We start from the raw sequence: 16,867 nt of genomic DNA, 5'->3' as shown, positions 1-16,867 counted from the left end.
GACATGTGGAAACTCCCTGTTAAACCACAAAGTCAATCCAGGAGGACAGTCATCTAGGTAGGCATGCAACTATAGCTCTCTGCCTTTGGGTCTAGATTCAACTCTAGGAAGTAGTAATGGGGGTTGGTTATAACAATTGAACACTTCCATGCAAAAGTTTAAGGTTTTTAATGCCCTCAAAGGAGATGTGAACGTTAACAAAGGAGCATCAACCAGTATACAAACAAACAAAAAAACCGAAAAATTGGTACCAGTAACAGCTTACCAGAAGTCAAAATGAATGAATGAATGGCTCCAGGATAGAGTTTATTTCCTGTCCCCAAGTAAATTCTCATTAATATAAATAGATGTGTAAATGTTAAGGGAAGACACGTGGTTTTCCCTTCAAGCCTTTGCATCTTGGTGCCACAGGCGAAAACTGTTTCCCCACCCTCGCCTCCATACAAGGAGTCATCCAACCTCTGGGGTCTGAAAGGAATTCAGTCCTTATTCTGGGCACTGCTGATTTTACCAAGTGAAGTCTATACAAATTAAATTAAAGCTCTTTTTACATCTGCGTACCGTAATGCTTGTTAAAAAAAAAAAAAAAAAATCACACCTAAAACTGACAGTCTCACATAAAGACCCCAAATAAGGGTTGTTAACAATCTGAAAAACTGCACATAGTCTTTGAGAGGCTCTGAAATCCTGTAACTTTCCTGATTTCATATATCCTTGGAAGACCGAGGCACGATAATACAGACTTTGCCCAACCAAATTAATCTCGTCTGTAAGCTTTTGTGGTTCTCGACAAAAGGCTTTTTAAGTTTCTCCTTTCTTTCTTAATCTACCATCGGTAAAATCCTACTTTTATAGTGCCCTTTGCACCTGCTTGCATAAAATGAATAACCCAACAGTTTAATTATGCACCATTCTATCGGTTGGGAAGTGATATAAAGTTGCAGATAGAAAAAAGAATAAAAAACCTCTTTTGGTATCCAAAATTAATATATGTCAAGCTCAGGGTAAATCTTAATCTTTCTGAAACATTTTTCTGAAATAGATGTTCTTTTATCATCTGGCACATCAAGACCCCTTGGAGGGAGGGAATAAAAAAAAAGGCATTTGGTTAACATGCTACAGAACAGCACTCTCTTTTCCACCTCACTTCAGGCTGTTCTTGAAAGATCTGAACAGTTGTATAATAATGAAAAATGGGCAATACTTGTGGGGCATTGCCTGCGCTCACATACCTCCGCCCACGCATTCATCATTCTGCAGGTATTGTCAGGGAAAGTTTAATTGCATAAACACTCTGTAACTGTCCTGTCATATTTCTTGTCAGTCTGGATTCCCTCTCCGGCCTCACTATCTCACAAAACTATAATTGAATTGCTACCAAATCACAAGAGTCTCCCCCCCGCAAATAAAATCTTTATGAATAGAATTTGTTTCCTATCAGCAGATTTGACAAATTGTGGCAGAGGTAGGGCCTTGGTGATAATTTTTTAGTTTATTCTCAATCTGGCTATTTGCTGAATGCTCTTATCTTTCTTTTAAAATTTTTAAAGCCCCATTGGGGGGCGGGGGGAGCATCCAACAACCCTAAGGGGCTCAGTGGTAATAATTCTGCAGGACCCAAGGAAGCCAGTGGAAAAACAAGAAGATTATCTTTTCCCTACTGTGAAAGGGTGCCATTGGTAAATGCAAGACATTCGAATTAATTCAGAATTAAATTGGGAATCTGTCAAAGCTGTAATTTCACCAAACTATGTGAATTCTTAGTTATGAGGTATTAAGTACCCAATTTTGTCGAGTGTTTATTCCATTAAACTTGCACTTCGTTTCTCCTTGCACCAAACCTTTCAGTGATCATTACTCATGTATAAGCTCTGACCAGCCAGATTCTTTGACAGATTTTTAGGACCATGAACAAATGAAAATCAATCAAAGGCATGACATGCAATCTACTAAATATGTGATCATGAAATTTTAATGCATTTACAATATTGTCTAAGTATTAATAGTTTCCAAAAACAAAACAGAATGTATTTGATGTGGAATGAGGATTCTCTCTCGTCTAGTCTTTGTTTCATTTTATACTCTCGTAAACCATTTCACAACATGAACTCTCAGCAAAGGCCCGAATACCAGCCGTTCTCTTTTATAATTCCATCGGTGGTATGGGCATGAAATATAGCTCTTGGCGAATAACTCTTAAATGGGACTGGGCTTCACCCAGATTGACAACTGTCTGATTGTTTATGTTTTTTAAATGTGCTTATCAAAACCATGTAGGATTGATGGGTGTTTTTAGATGAAGTTATGTTTTCACAACAGACTTAATTTAGGAGTAAGGTTAAGACTTAGGATAAATGAGTACATTAGATGATTAAAGAACATTTGTCTTGTGGGACATTTAAGTCATTTATTTATGACACTTAAAAACAAGCTAGGAAAGAAAGCATCAAGGGTTTAACGAATCAGCTTTATACAAATGGTAAACTAAAACTAATGACTTTTTTTAATGGGAACTCCGAGATATGCCAGTTTACTAAATATCCAGAGGCAGAATCAAATGTGCAGTGGAGTAAACATGATGAAAAAATACTGGAATTAAAAAAAGTCTCAATGCTATGTATATGTGTGTGTATGCCTTTTCCAAAAGGTTTTTTTTTTTTTTTTTTTTGTAGTTGCTCCTTTATTTGAGGAACTAGGTCTTCTGCCTCTCTTTTATTCTTAAAATGCTCCCTTTTATTTTAACTAGTAGAAGAAGATTTTCTGATGGTATAGGAATTTGGACTACCATACTGCTCTGTACTGGGTATGATAAAATACCTTGTCAGGGGCGACCGGATGGCTCAGGGGATTGGTAATGGGATATATAGAGCCTTTCACCCATAGGTCATTGGCTTGAATTTTGCCCGGGTTGGCAGTGACTAAAAGTCATTAACATCTCATGACTGTTTGGTGGCCTATGTGAAATGAGCTTCTTTCTTTAAGTCCATATATAGGACCTCTGGCTAGGGCATCTGGGCATCTCTCTTGCTTTTATAGGAACATTCCACCAGATTTACACTCATTTCCGTTCTCAAGATTAGTGAGGAACTGAAGCCCTCCTACACAAAATAAATTGATTCATTTAAAGTTCAAATCAATAGCTGGGTACTTCCACCCTGTTCTCCAGCACAGACCAGAGGATGCATGAAAACTGATTTGATAGTAACAGGAGCCGTAGGTCATAGAGACCTCACATCCCATTCGACGTCACTTAGTCTTTTGTGAAGCATAATCCATGCTGTGGCTATGGCCACACTGCAATGGCCCAACTAGATAAGAAGGGGAGATATCAAAAGACAAATATCACATGATATTGGTTATACGTGGAATCTAAAAAAAAAAAAATGGTACAAACAAACTTATTTACAAAACAGAAATAGAATCACAGATGTAGAAAACAAACTTATGGTTACCAAGGGGGAAGGTGGGGGGAGGGATAAACTGGGAGATTGGGATTGACATATACACACTACTATATATATAAAATATATAACTAATAAGGACCTACTGTATAGCACAGGGAACTCTGCTCAATAATCTGTAATGACCTATATGGGAAAAGAATCTATAAAAGAGTGGATATATGTATAACTGATTCACTTTGCTGTACGGCAGAAACTAACACAACATTGTAAATCAACTATATTCCAATAAAAATTAATTTTATAAAAGGGAAGATATCAGTCAAGCACATCATATATGCTGTGTAGCAGCTAAATCTTTGGGTCATAAGCAGAACACATTTTAATAGGCCAGGCTGGAAGCTGCAAACCCTTGGAGACCAACATTGAGGTCTAGTCCAAAGTGGGCCTGGGCAGACTCCAAGCTAGCCTTAGAAAAGGGGAAGTCAGCAGGCCTATCTTGCTGTTCAGAATCCAAAACAGTGGGATGGACCTCTGAGAATAAGAATTATGCACCTCTACTATGCTTTAAGAAAACCAAGTATGCAAAAAAAAAAAAAAAAATAGTGAAACTGCAAAACAGAACCTGTGCATTAGTGAGGCTGGAGGAAGGTAAATTATATCTATTTCCAAGAGAGTCTTTCCCCTTAAATGGAGCCTTTCCAAAAGGACTCCGTTTCAGGTGTGTGTGTGTATTTTCAGAAGCACGCCTGTGGGTAGTGTGATTCATGTAGAATCTGGGATCTTTAAGGGAGAGAATGGGAACATGGTGACAATGAAGCCCAAATTCAAGCCTTTCAAGTTGGCGCAAGAGTCAACTTTGTCACCTAAGCCCTGGCCAGACTTCATGTAAGGAATAACTTTGGCGATAAGAGAAGGCTTAACTCAACAGACTGAATAATAATGACAACACTCACTGAACACTTATGATGCGCCATGCTATTGTTCTAAGCATTTTAGATGTATTAACGACACCATAAGGAATGTTAATATGTTAATTCATATGAAGTTAAAACCAACAGGTGATTGATTATTCCTACCCCATTCTCCAAACTATTCAATATACTAGAGGGCCAAAATTTTACGATGGGAAACTGAGGCACATGTAAGTTAATTAACTTGATCAAGGTCAAATTTCTGATAAGTGACAGAGTCAGGAGGACCCTGTGCACTTACATATTTGCAACTGCTACAGAAACTAGTATAACGAGAATGTCCTGCAATTTGGGTTAGGGTTGTCATCTTCTTATGTCATCAATTCTCAGTTATTCGGGTAACCTGCAAGTTAACCAGACTGCAGACTTTAAAAATCTATAATATGGGCAGTGCAATTGAATTAAATTGCTACAAATCAGAGAAAACAACGTAGGAACGGATTACCACCACCGTACTGTGTCTCCTGTCTCAACACCTTAACAGTCTTGTTCTTGTATTCACATTCTTGTTCTTGTATCCTGACATTTTTGTTTCTGCGACCAGTGGTAACTGGTTAGGGTCATCACTGGGGAGGGGAGCAATGAACAGAACCCTGGGCAGCCATCATCATACCCTTACACCAAAATCTATTAGTGTATTGCTTTAGTGGGTGGGAAACCAGAGACGTTTGTGCTCTGCTTATTAAATGAAAAATAGAGAAGACAGGGTGAAAGGGGGATGTGAGACCTGCTAATCAAAACCCAGGACTGCTCTAAAAACTGTGAAACTTGGAACTGACAGGTCTTGTCTTACAACTTTTCAGTTAATTACTAGATTCATCTAGGGGCTCATCTTTAGGAAAGCTTGAAGGGTACCCTGAGGACTGAGGAGAGACAATTGGGAGAATGACCAGAGGAAGTGGATAATTTAACCTCTGAGCTGAGTGGCCAGACTGTGATCATGCCTGCCCTGGAAGAAGAGACTGGCATGGATGGGAGGAGTGGCTTCCGGTAGCAGAAACAAGATCAAGGGCTTCATTATGTGTTTCTGGGGTGTGGGTAGGAGTTTCTCTCTAAAAAAAGTTTCCCATAGTTCAAACAATAAATAGACTAGAAAGCTTAGTTCAAACGAAGTAAATAGACTTACTGATCATACACATTTCAAATCTTCACTAAGTTAATGTTCATTGTTGATCATCAATGAGAAGATGTGCACTGAAGCATTTTCCTCTACGCTAACTAGGGGGTCCTTTTCACGAAGAGCATTGCACAGGGCAATTATGATAAAGAATGCATTTTGGAAGTACTGGCTTAGAATCTGTGTCAGCTCTGCATTTTAGAAGCAGAGGAGGCCCAACCGGTCCATTACAGTCTGATGTAAATATTTACTTCTTGTTTATGAAATGGAATCTTTCTACTGAAAGCCTTGTGTCAGGTGGTTTATGTGAATATATGTTCTATGAGAACAAGGACCTTTTTAGTAACTACCATATCTCAGGTTCTAAGATAGAGCTTGTCCCATTCACATGAAAGAAATAATGACTGAATGAGTGAAGAAATGAATGCGTGAATGTTTTCCATACCTAGACTATTGGAATTTTGTTATTTTTACACTTTTATATTACTTTTGTGAAATGGAAAGTATTTCCCTAAATATTGGTCACATTTTAAATTCACTTTTATATGATCAATTAAATCAATTTCTATCTCATTTTGACTAACAGTAATTTGGGGGGGGTCAACAGATAATTTTAATCCTCCTCCAATGTCAACCAAGAGACAGCTGGACACAGGATAGTACAGTTTTAATTCTTTATGTCACCAATTTCACCATTGCTCTTACTGATGTTTTTATGTGGAGAGGACATCCCCTGACAAGTGAGAGGCACTGACCAGCAGACATATTTTACTTAAGGCACAAGATACTTTAGTAAACCATAAAGAGGAACAGCTTTGAACCCTAAGGAAATTTGCATCTTAATATTTCATGATAAATAGCATATGTAATTTTGTAATTTTTGAATATTTCCAGATTTTATTACCAATTGATAAAAAAATGAAAGTGGGCAGATGGTGTCATCAATCCTAATTATGTGAAAGCTTGAGATGTGCATAATTTCTAGAGTATTAATCATTAGCTCCTGGCTAAAGACTGACCACAGGTATATTTCTACCTTTTTCTGTTATCTTAGTTCCAAATCATCGTTTCTTCCTTTGTAATAATTCTTCTCAAGGTCTACTCACTCGCTTCTCGATTAAAGAAATGACCTCTTGAATGGTTTCCTTTGCTTCCAGCCTGCTCTATTCCACACATCCTTCATATTCTTGCAAAAATAAAGGATCAGGGAATAAGTCTGGTGAACATAAGTTACCAGTAGACAGGAATCAGCATAACATCAGGAAGACTGTTCTAACAGTCAGAGCTGCCTAGGAAGGATGGAGAGTGTCCCCAGCTGGTGGTCTCAGGTAGGGGTTGGACAGCTATTTTAGGTAGATATTGAGAAGCAGCTTGGTGGAATGATTACGAAGAGAAACTCTGGTGTCAAGCTGCTTGGCTTTAAAGCCTAGGCTCTCCAGCTACTAACTGTATGACTTTTCCAAATTAAAAAAAAATTTTCTCTCAGTTCCTTCTTCTGTACAATGGGAAAAATAATGATACCTTCTTCATAGTAGTTTGTGAGGAATGAGGTAATGCATATAATGGGCTTAGCAGAGTGCTTGACGCTTGGTAACCATTCAATGAATAATAGTAGTTATGTTGTATAGGGATTCAGGAGGCCATAGGTAGTTGTATAATATGACCCTCAAGGAAGGAGCCTTCCAAATTCAAACTTTATTTTTGTATTTATAAGTGTTAAAATAATGTTTTCATCGGATCACTGCTCTGTTGAATGAGTTATACTCAGAACTACTTATCACACCCATCTAAGATGCTTTTCTCTGGTACTTCAGCTGCTCTGAGATCTGGCTCCATCCTGGATAAGCATGCATCCTTGCCTTGTTGAGGAAGGCAGGGCTCCTTCCTGCCTCCTAAATGCAGTGTCCTCACTCCCACTTTGTTCCTTGAGATGAGTCTCCTGGAAGATCATCTCTGCCTCTTTGCTCTTAGGTTGGTTTTCATGCAGGGCAACCCTGTTCATCAAAGCCACCCACAGTCATTTAGCCTCTCCCTGACTTCTTACACCACTTGCCAATTTTATGTCTCAGTTGAGGACAGCAGCAGTGTTATGCTTCTTTTTTTCTCTGGTTGTTGACTGTGTATAAATCTTCTACTGACAATGATCAGTTTCCTAAAGGCAGGTGTCATATCTTCTACCTCTTGTGTTCTCTGTAAGCACCTAGCAAAGTGCTCAAAACAAAACACATGGCCTGAGATCAAATCCCAGGGCCACAGTCTACTCTGGTGTGGAGGCAAGCCATTTACCATGTCTCATTTTGGTTTAGGGACATTTTGAGAAATAGATTACTTAAAACATGCCTATTCATGTAATTGGAACATATAGGTAAAAGATAATAAAAGGTATTTATTAATATCATCATTAATATTAGAATATTTGCAACAAGTTTTACCTTGAATAGAAAAAGCTAAAAGAGTCTGTACAGTTTTCCAAAGCCAGCATTTCCTGAATTTCAGTTAGTGAAATCAGTGCAGTACAAGTGGAAGGGGTGCAGTTCGGGGGTACTTCCCATTCAGAACACTCCTACAGAGCCAGAAAGATCAGTAGAGAGGAACTCGTATTCCTGTGAACCTATCATGTAGCTGGCATTCTTACAGGCTAATTAAGCAAACAAAAAACCAAAAATTCCTTAACAATGTGCATCAAAGTCCCTGACAGTCATGGTCTGTGTATGTCTGGGCATGTCAATGCAACTTGCTCCCAAGGAAGCAATGTTCCTGGGCTGTTAATTTCAGGGTTGAAGTTTCAAACCTGAGATAGTTCTGCCAAGACTGCTAATAGCAGTGGCTTATAATACAGTGCTACCCTACCATACACCACCTCGCCTTGATTGTCATCACCACACTCCTGCATTATATTAATGATCTGTCCCCTTCACAGGATGGTCAGCTCCTTGAAGGCAGGGAACTTCATCTTGTTTCTTCAGTGCTTCGTCTAATGTCTGACATGTGACAGACATGCAATCAATGGTCACTGAATAGTCTACACAATCCCGAGTATCAGGTGTGTCTGGGTCTTGAAAGAAAATTCACTCTAGTTAATAACAACTAGAGAAAAGACACAAGTGCTTCCTCTCTCAAGCTAGTTTTATTAACTAACAGATGGGTTGATGTTTCCCACAGGTCCCAAGAAACCATGATTGTGTTTCATGAGCAGGTATCTTCAGGAGGATACGACCACCTCCTAATGAACCCTTTTAGTCTTCTTGCTCTTTTTCCATCTCTTTTGCCTTGGGAGACTGGTTCTGAAAGGAAGAGCCTGGAGAAGCTGCACAGAGCCTGGCCCCGCACTGGCCAAGGCAGAGCTGAGACCAAGCACACAGAGGCAATTCTGGCTGTGCTCCTGGCTGAGGAGATGTAGCTAATGGGGAGTTATATAGTTTTGCCTATAATTGATTCAGATGCTACTGTTCATTGTGGTATAAGGAGTTTCAATGTAGGGATGAAGGAAGAGGAAAGTATTAGATGGAGGATTTTAGTCCTCAGTGAGAGAGTATATTTAAAAACAAAAGGTGGTTGAGCCCGATGAAATATGTGCATAAGGGCATTGTTAGGTTGCTCTCTGGACTTCAGAAGCCCCTCAGAGAAAATTCTTCTGGTTCTATACCTTTCAGAGTCCTAACTCCTTTCTCCATCTAGTTCCTAGGCTTCCCATCTATGCAACCCTAATATTTTACCCTTTCCGCTAATCTTGGCTGCTAAACTAACCTGTGTGGTTTGGAGCAAGCCACTTAGAATTTCCATCGCTTTCCCCCATCTGTAAAATAAGGATAACACATTGACCTGCCTCAGAGGGATAGGGTGTGAATTAACTCCTGTAATTAGCGGTTTCTGTGCTCTGCATACACCAAGCAGGATATGAATGCCAACCATTGTCACCGTGGCCTGAGTAGGCTTTGCTTCTAAAGCTACACTTGGGAATAACCGCTTGGCAAAGAGCTGACAACTGGAAGTTGTGAACTTTACACAGAAGCAATATTTCCAGTATTTTCCACGAGCAATCATGAGTAAATTGCGCACCAGGGGTGGAAATGGTTTCCAGCCAGTTCCGCCTCTTTTGATCTGTGCACCCTGCAAAGCTCAGTCAATGCCAGGTAACTGATCCTTCATAAGTCTGCTGTTTAGTGCAGATGAAGAATTCAGAATGGTATCATTTGGACAGGGATGAAATTTCTGTGCAGTCATATGTATTAAAAGCAAATAAATTGTGCTTTGTTCAAGGCAAGAGTTATAGAAATAGAATCTTTAATTTGTTAATATCCAATGACAAAGACAGCCATCTTTTTTTTTTTTTAAATGGGGAAGAACAGGTCATCTATTTACAACTTGTCTTGAGTTTCATTTTAGAAACTTTGAAATGTACCCCTTATCACCATAGGGAAAGGAAAGTCAAAATTATGACCTAGCAAGCTATATAAAACAACTGTTAAAAATAATGGGTTTAAAAAATTGATTTTCTAAACCTTCAATAGAAGGTTTGGAAAAAAAAATCCTACATATAAACTGAGTGAACCTATTGTGTATTTTGATAAGAGGCCCATGCTTCTATTACTGAACAAACCATTTGCGACCCTGTAAATACCATTATATTAATTTAGATAAAAGTTGCACATTTTTGAGTTGCCACCACTGTGATCTAAATTTTGGAAAAGAAAGTTAGTTTCAGAATGGCATACAGAACTAGGCTGACATTCAGCATCTTCTCTGGAAACAAAAGGGAGCCTGCCCTTCTGTAGCTGAGTCACCAACACGGATTTTTCACAGGTCAGGGTGTCAAGCCCCCAAGGATGCCTCGTGCTGCAGCTGTGCATTCTGGGAGCTGGACTGGAAGGGATGCTGGGCCAGCACAGCCTGGTGGGAAGGAGGGAGTTTTCCTTATTTTCTTTAGCTCCCTTAGGCAAGATCCTAGAAGTACAAACAAGGTTGCTTTGCAAATGTTCTCGTCATATGCAGACAAGCACACAGAAGTGTGAGCAAACACAAATTAAGCTTCTAAGTGTTCCTAGGCCTTGGACAGAAGAAAGCACTGGAGAAATGTATTTCCTTCTGTGGCAGTTATTTTGCTTAGCTGGGGATAAAGGAGACATTTAAGAAAAGCCTACTTTCTGCAAGAAAAAATGGTACTACATCAATGTAGCTTTTTTGAGGCAAAAGAAGCATTCTGCGTTTGGCAAGGCAGTCCCTGTAACAGCACTGGCTTGTTTTTGGAGTGTATGCGTCATCTTCATTCAGGAGTGGCAAAAGATAGTTTCTATTTCATTTCCAAATAACGATGGCATAGCTAAGGGAAATACATCATTTTGCATATATAAGTTTTGGATGAAAGCTGAGCTTATGCGTAAAGGATGACCTCTTTGGGTTATGAAAAGATTACTTTTTGTTAGGCTGCTTTCTGACGATTAGATTTGACACATACTTGTGCACATGGGTACTAACAGGAGTCAGGCCAGTTTTGGGTAATCGTAAACTTGGCTGGATCTTTACTACAGCTACAGTAGAGATCCATTTCATATTCAGTCCATCAGAGATAACAGTGGTACATTATCTGATGGATTTATCTTTGCTTATATTGTATGAATATGGAAAGGAATTAAATGTGTGTTTACAGTTTGATAAACATTCAACATAAATTATACATTTTAATTCCATTTATTAGTTGGAGGCTATGGAAAGCAGGAATTTCATTGCACACAAACTGCCATTCAGATTGAAGGATTACCAGTTTCCTGAAAGGGTAGACTAATTGTAAGAACAGAATTCATTTCCATCTCAAGTGAGTCCCTGCATGGTTTGTATTCAGAGTCTTAGAAAGGCAGAAGGAGAGGACAGTTCATCCTCATGACTATCCAGTTCGTATTTCACACTTCCTGTGGGTCCAACATTGTCATCACGAATAAATCTAGTGCTAATAAACCTCCTATCATTTGACAGCTTGAATATTGTAGTTACTACACAAATTATCAAGCTCTATTTATGTCTAAAAGTACTTGGCCTGATCTTCTAGCATTAGCATGCAGAGCAGTCTCCATGATATTATCTTACCATATAATGACTCCAAAAATCTCACAGAGATGAATGGTGATAACATAATTTCAGAAAGTTGCCACTCTATATGTAGAAATATATTGGCAATAAAAACCAGTCACTGTGTGCCTTTCCCCAGTAGGGGATCTCTCACTTTTCTTTGATTTTTAAAGGCTTCAGATCAATAAGTGGAGTGACATTATTAACAGCTCCCTCAGCACCTTGGCCAGCGCTAATATTAAATCCATTACACCTTCTGTTTGACATTTGCAGTACAGCAGAAAGTGCTGTAGATACAGTCACATTGTCTGGGGACTGAGGTTGGATGTGAGGTTAGTAAGATGGTTTCCCTTGCCCGACTTCTAAATTCAGTTCATTGATAGGAAACTTAAACCAATACAAAAAAAAAAAAAAAATCAGAGAACCTCCCCTTCCCACCTCAACCCTATACTAGATGGTAAATAATTCACCCATAAAAGTACAATTATATCTCGTATCTAAGCGCTTTGGAAATAAAATATTGATCACATCCTCAGATAAATTTTTACATTCTTTATTGTTATTCCTAAACATTTGTTCCTTTAATTATATCTAGTATTATGAAAATCGTCTAACGAGTGCAGAGGAATTGAGTTCCTGTAGAATCGGGAGCTGATCAAATTTACCAGAGCACAGGGGCATAAGTAGAAAATGCAGATTATTTCTATTCGGGCAAGTACTCAACTGCTTCAGTTTTGCTTGCCTTTAAAATATTCAGGACATAGAATAGGCGTAATAGCATAGAGATCATACTCCTGCAATAATTATCTTAACCTCCCATAACAGGCTAGATCTGCTGAAAGTTTAGACAAAACACAGTAACCTTTACTTTAGACAACCAACGGTTAACCATGTTGCTGTAGTTACTCTTACTCTTCACCAAAAGTACTGTCTCATACATTTTGCTAAATTGTCTAAACCCCACTACAGTATTGATTTCTCCCTCCGTGAGCTCGTGCCCATTCAATAAGCAGCGAGAATCTCTGGTCCTGGCTGAATGCCCTCCAAAGCAGGACCTAGGTATGTTTCTCCTGACAGTGGTCCCATGGCTGGGAGCTGATTGTTAGCTAGAGGGAAACAAACCACTGGAGACAGAAAGGAAATTCTACGTTAAAGTGAGAAACATGACAGGGAAAGTGGCCTGTGAGGTTAAGCGAAAAAGCAGGCTGCCAGAAGCATGTACGTTATGGTTTTATTTTAGTCAAACAGAAAATCCCACTACATAACTATGTTTGTATACATATTTACAGAAACGAAATCTAGAAGGATATCTAATGTATAAGAACAGTGGTTATTTCGGGGTAGGGAGTATGTTGGCCTTTATTCTTTGTTTTCTGCATTCTCTGAATTTTTCACAAAGGGCATGAATTTTATAATTGGAAAATATCAAGCTGTTTTAATAAGGAGAAGGAGAGAGTAAAACACAACAATTTGATGACCAAACCCAAGGAATATTACTCTTTGCTTTCAAAATACGGAGATATTTTAAGTACCTCCGGGATTTCTTGAAAGAGCTGCTCTTCTGTTTATTAAGCATATAAAAGATGCGGCACTGAAATTTTTTTTTTTTTTTTAATTTTTGGCTGCATTGGGTCTTCGTTGCTGCACACAGGCTTTCTGCTAGTTGAGGCGGGCGGGGGCTGCTCTTCATTGCGGCGGCTTCTCATGTTGCGGAGCACGGGCTCCAGGCGCGCGGGCTTCAGTAGTTGTGGTGCATGGGCTCGGTAGTTGTGGCTCGCGGGCTCTAGAGTGCAGGCTCAGTAGTTGTGGCTCACGGGCTTCATTGCTCTGCAGCATGTGGGATCTTCCCGGACCAGGGCTCAAACCCGTGTCCCCTGCATTGGCAGGCAGATTCTTAACTACTGCGCCACCAGGGAAGCCCTGCAATTTATTTTTTTTAAAAGGATATCACTCATAATCCCAAGATTAAAGAATCATTAAGAGTGATGAAAAGATATAAGCAGATCCACAAAAACAAACTGAGCCATCCAGATGTCGTATTCCAGAGATTCTGTGCCCGCCACCTTGCAGGAACCCACAGGAGCAGAGAAAAGGCTGTGGGCAGCACAGAGCAATCTCTTCCAAAATGCTTGGATCAAGCCCTAAAGAGGCGCTCTAGAACTTTATAACTTTTTAAAGTAGGCTACCCATTTATTTTTCTTATGCCTGCCTGAAAATTTCTCTAAAAGAAATATCATATTTATTAAACTATTAACGAATGTGCATACATATAAAATATTTATTTGGGTTTGCTGTCCAGTCAACAGATTTTTTTTTTTCTCTCTCTCATTATCTTGAGACTAATTCAAGACAAGACAATCACAGGGCTGGCAGTTCGAAGAAAAAGAATTCCTATTATGGCACAGGATCACTGCCTCTTAGGCTGGTTTAGTCACTTATTTCCTTTTATTATAATGCCAAATGTTATTTAGATTTCAGTCATTTAGTAATGCTACACTGAACACATCAGGGCTCCTGAAAAATTCTATACCTACTAGTTCCTTCATTTTCATAATCACCACATATTGATATCTGTTTTCCAACCAAATTATACTACTCTTTAAGCAAGAATCGGTGTTTTATCAGAGTTTAAAAGATTATGATGTAGTGAACAACAGTCTTCAAAAATGTTCCTTCATGTTATTAAGAATTAGAAAATCTTGTTAAAGTTCTTTCAGCTTTTAAGAAACATAAGCAGCTTTGGGATATAGTTCCTGACATGAACTTTTAAAGTAAATCTCCTGGAGCAATGATCTGCATTAGTGAAGATATTTAGTTAAAGGTAGCATCCTACACTGCCTTTCAGTATTTGAGCAGTCAATCTAATTGCCTTTTTAAGCCAAAGATGGCAAATAACCAACACTACAGAATTTTAAGGCAAAGCCAGTTTAACCTTCTCTAATGGTGAGAAATAGACTCTCCAACAAGAGACGCTTCCTAACGCGATTGTTGCTAACGAGAGCCCAAGTTGTTAAGGAATGTGCAAAGCAGGGTTTTCCATTTTACTAGTTAGGATGGCTCAAGGAAGGCCAGGAAAACAGCGGAAAGAAACCCAAGTAAATTTTCAGTCATACTTCAAGGATAAATGAAGTGTCCTTGTATAAAGGAGGTATGTTATTTTTCTGATAACTAGAATTAAAGAACGCTAAGTGGAACTGAGCACATCCTGGTGCTTCACGGAAGGCATGGGATTTATCAGAGTTTTTATATTTAATCTTAGACGGGTTGATTTGACTCTAGTTTAGGATATCCTAGTAGAACTGGTTTATAGGCTGTGGATTTTTTTCTCTTCCAAGGTACAAGTCACCCTTAACATGTGTTTGGGGGAGACATCAAGTTCAATATGAATCAACAGTGGGACCTGGCTGCCAAGAGGACCTACTTCAACCGTGGGCTGCATAACAGGAGTATAGCAGCCTAAACCAAGAAAGGTGGCAGTCCCTCTGCTTTGTACTTGTCACAATACATCTAGAGGCTGCACTCAGCTCTCAGAACCCTATTTTTAGAGGGTCACCAACAAATGGAAGCACAGCCAGGTGAGGGTGGCTAGGATGGTGAGGGTCTTAGCAACATGCCATTGAATAATGGTTGTGGAATGAGGGTGGTTTGACTTGAAAAGGAGAAGGAAGGAGGGAGGAACAATTTCGTGAATCTGACTTCATATATTTGAGAGGCTGTGATGGGGAGGAAAGAGTAAATCTGAAATGTTGTCCCAGAGGGCAGACCTCCGATCAGTGGGGGGAGAAGATGCAGCAAAGTAGGTTCCGACTCCATATCAGGAATAACTTTCTATCAGAGCTGCTCACCAATGGAGTGGGAAGCCTTGTATGTTCCTTAGCTTCCTGTTAGGAATGAGTGCCAGCAGAGATTGGAAGGACATCTGTTGGTTTTGCTGTAAAGGGATGGTTGCATAAATTGGAGGTTGGATTAAAGGATTGTTGAAGATTCTTCTTAGCTTGCGGGTTTGTGATTCAGGGAAACAAAGTCCACTTTTCCAAGGTCTTAGTTCATACTAAGGTTTATAAACTTGATTTCTTACGCACCGAGTGTTTAAGAGTCATGAGCAACCTCGTTTCCCAGTCCAACTCCAGAATGGAGTAGAAAACTATTTTCATGTGTTTCTTCTCAAATATGCCCAAATATAAACATTCTATTGACTAAAAAGCAGGTCCAGTGATCTCACTGAGGTGTCTATTCAGTGAAGTCAGTGAGCTATGGTATAAGGATATATGACTCCCCCGACCTCTTGGAATAGAATTATTTTCATGTTTAAATGGTAAAGAGTAGTCTTAAATACTCTTTTCTCATGCATGGGGTTCACTGGAGAAGGATGCCCTCCCCACAACCAATGCTACAAAATAATGCCCTAGAAGCTGCAGTTAACTTAAATGGGGAAACATGGATTGATTCTAGAAGGAATTAAAATATTTCCAAAAGAGGCAAATATGTTTTTTCCCTTCTGTGTTTGCAAACACGCTGTGATTATTTCTAAGCAGACCAAATTATTTTCTTGGAAGTATGTAGAGTTATTTTAACATTAACCTTAAGATAGGTTTTGGTTTTTTTTTTTTTCCATTTCTCTTTCACAAAATGCTTTTGTGCTGTGAATCTGCTTTAAAACAACATATCAAGTAAAGTACAAACATCTTTAGAGGGCAAAAATAATTTCCCAAGTAAGCAAATAAAACTTTGCACTTCAAATCAGCCCTTGATTCATTAAAAATCTTAAACTTCTCATGAGAAAAATTAACATTTAAACCACTGCTGCTTGGCCAAGCACTCTACCACACAAGAATATGAAATATCTCCTCTAAAAAAGTACAAAAAGGACAAAACCACAAATGTGGAACTTCAATTAATTTAAAGCCCCAATCAGCAAAGAATAAATCCTTCGCAGATCTAATTACCAGCGCTCTCGGAAGACCCAGGCCGACCAGCCAATCTTCCCCGTGTTTGAACAGCTTGATGAACTAGGGGACTGATGGATATCAAGTCATTTTGTTTAATTTATAAATGGATTTTCCCCTAATACTTAAATTATCATCAGTACAACACAATGAAAATGGGAACATTCTGAATGCAAAGTCTATAAGAGTCCTGGAAGGAATCCCAATGAGGAATGTCACCTCTGTTCATTCCTCTATACAATTGATCTAATTAAATACTGAGGGTGGAAAGGCAGTTTAAAATGTAGCCATTTCTGTTTTCTTTTTAGCCTTAATTTATCTGTTCACATCTTTCAAGTACCTTCTGATGCTTAAAAAAAAAAAAAA

The 16,867-nt window shown here is 38.9% G+C and overlaps 1 protein-coding gene across 2 annotated transcripts in view; it reads right to left on the bottom strand.

The window, feature by feature from the left end:
- The window catches only part of NPAS3 (neuronal PAS domain protein 3), an 864,939-nt gene that overhangs the window by 111,381 nt on the left and 736,691 nt on the right, over positions 1-16,867 (bottom strand). The window lies entirely within an intron of this gene.

Source organism: Balaenoptera musculus, chromosome 2 (assembly GCF_009873245.2).
Source record: "Balaenoptera musculus isolate JJ_BM4_2016_0621 chromosome 2, mBalMus1.pri.v3, whole genome shotgun sequence".
Classification (NCBI taxonomy): Eukaryota; Metazoa; Chordata; class Mammalia; order Artiodactyla; family Balaenopteridae; genus Balaenoptera; species Balaenoptera musculus.
Note: the sequence above shows the minus strand (reverse complement) of the source record. Positions and strands in the feature narration are given on the sequence as shown.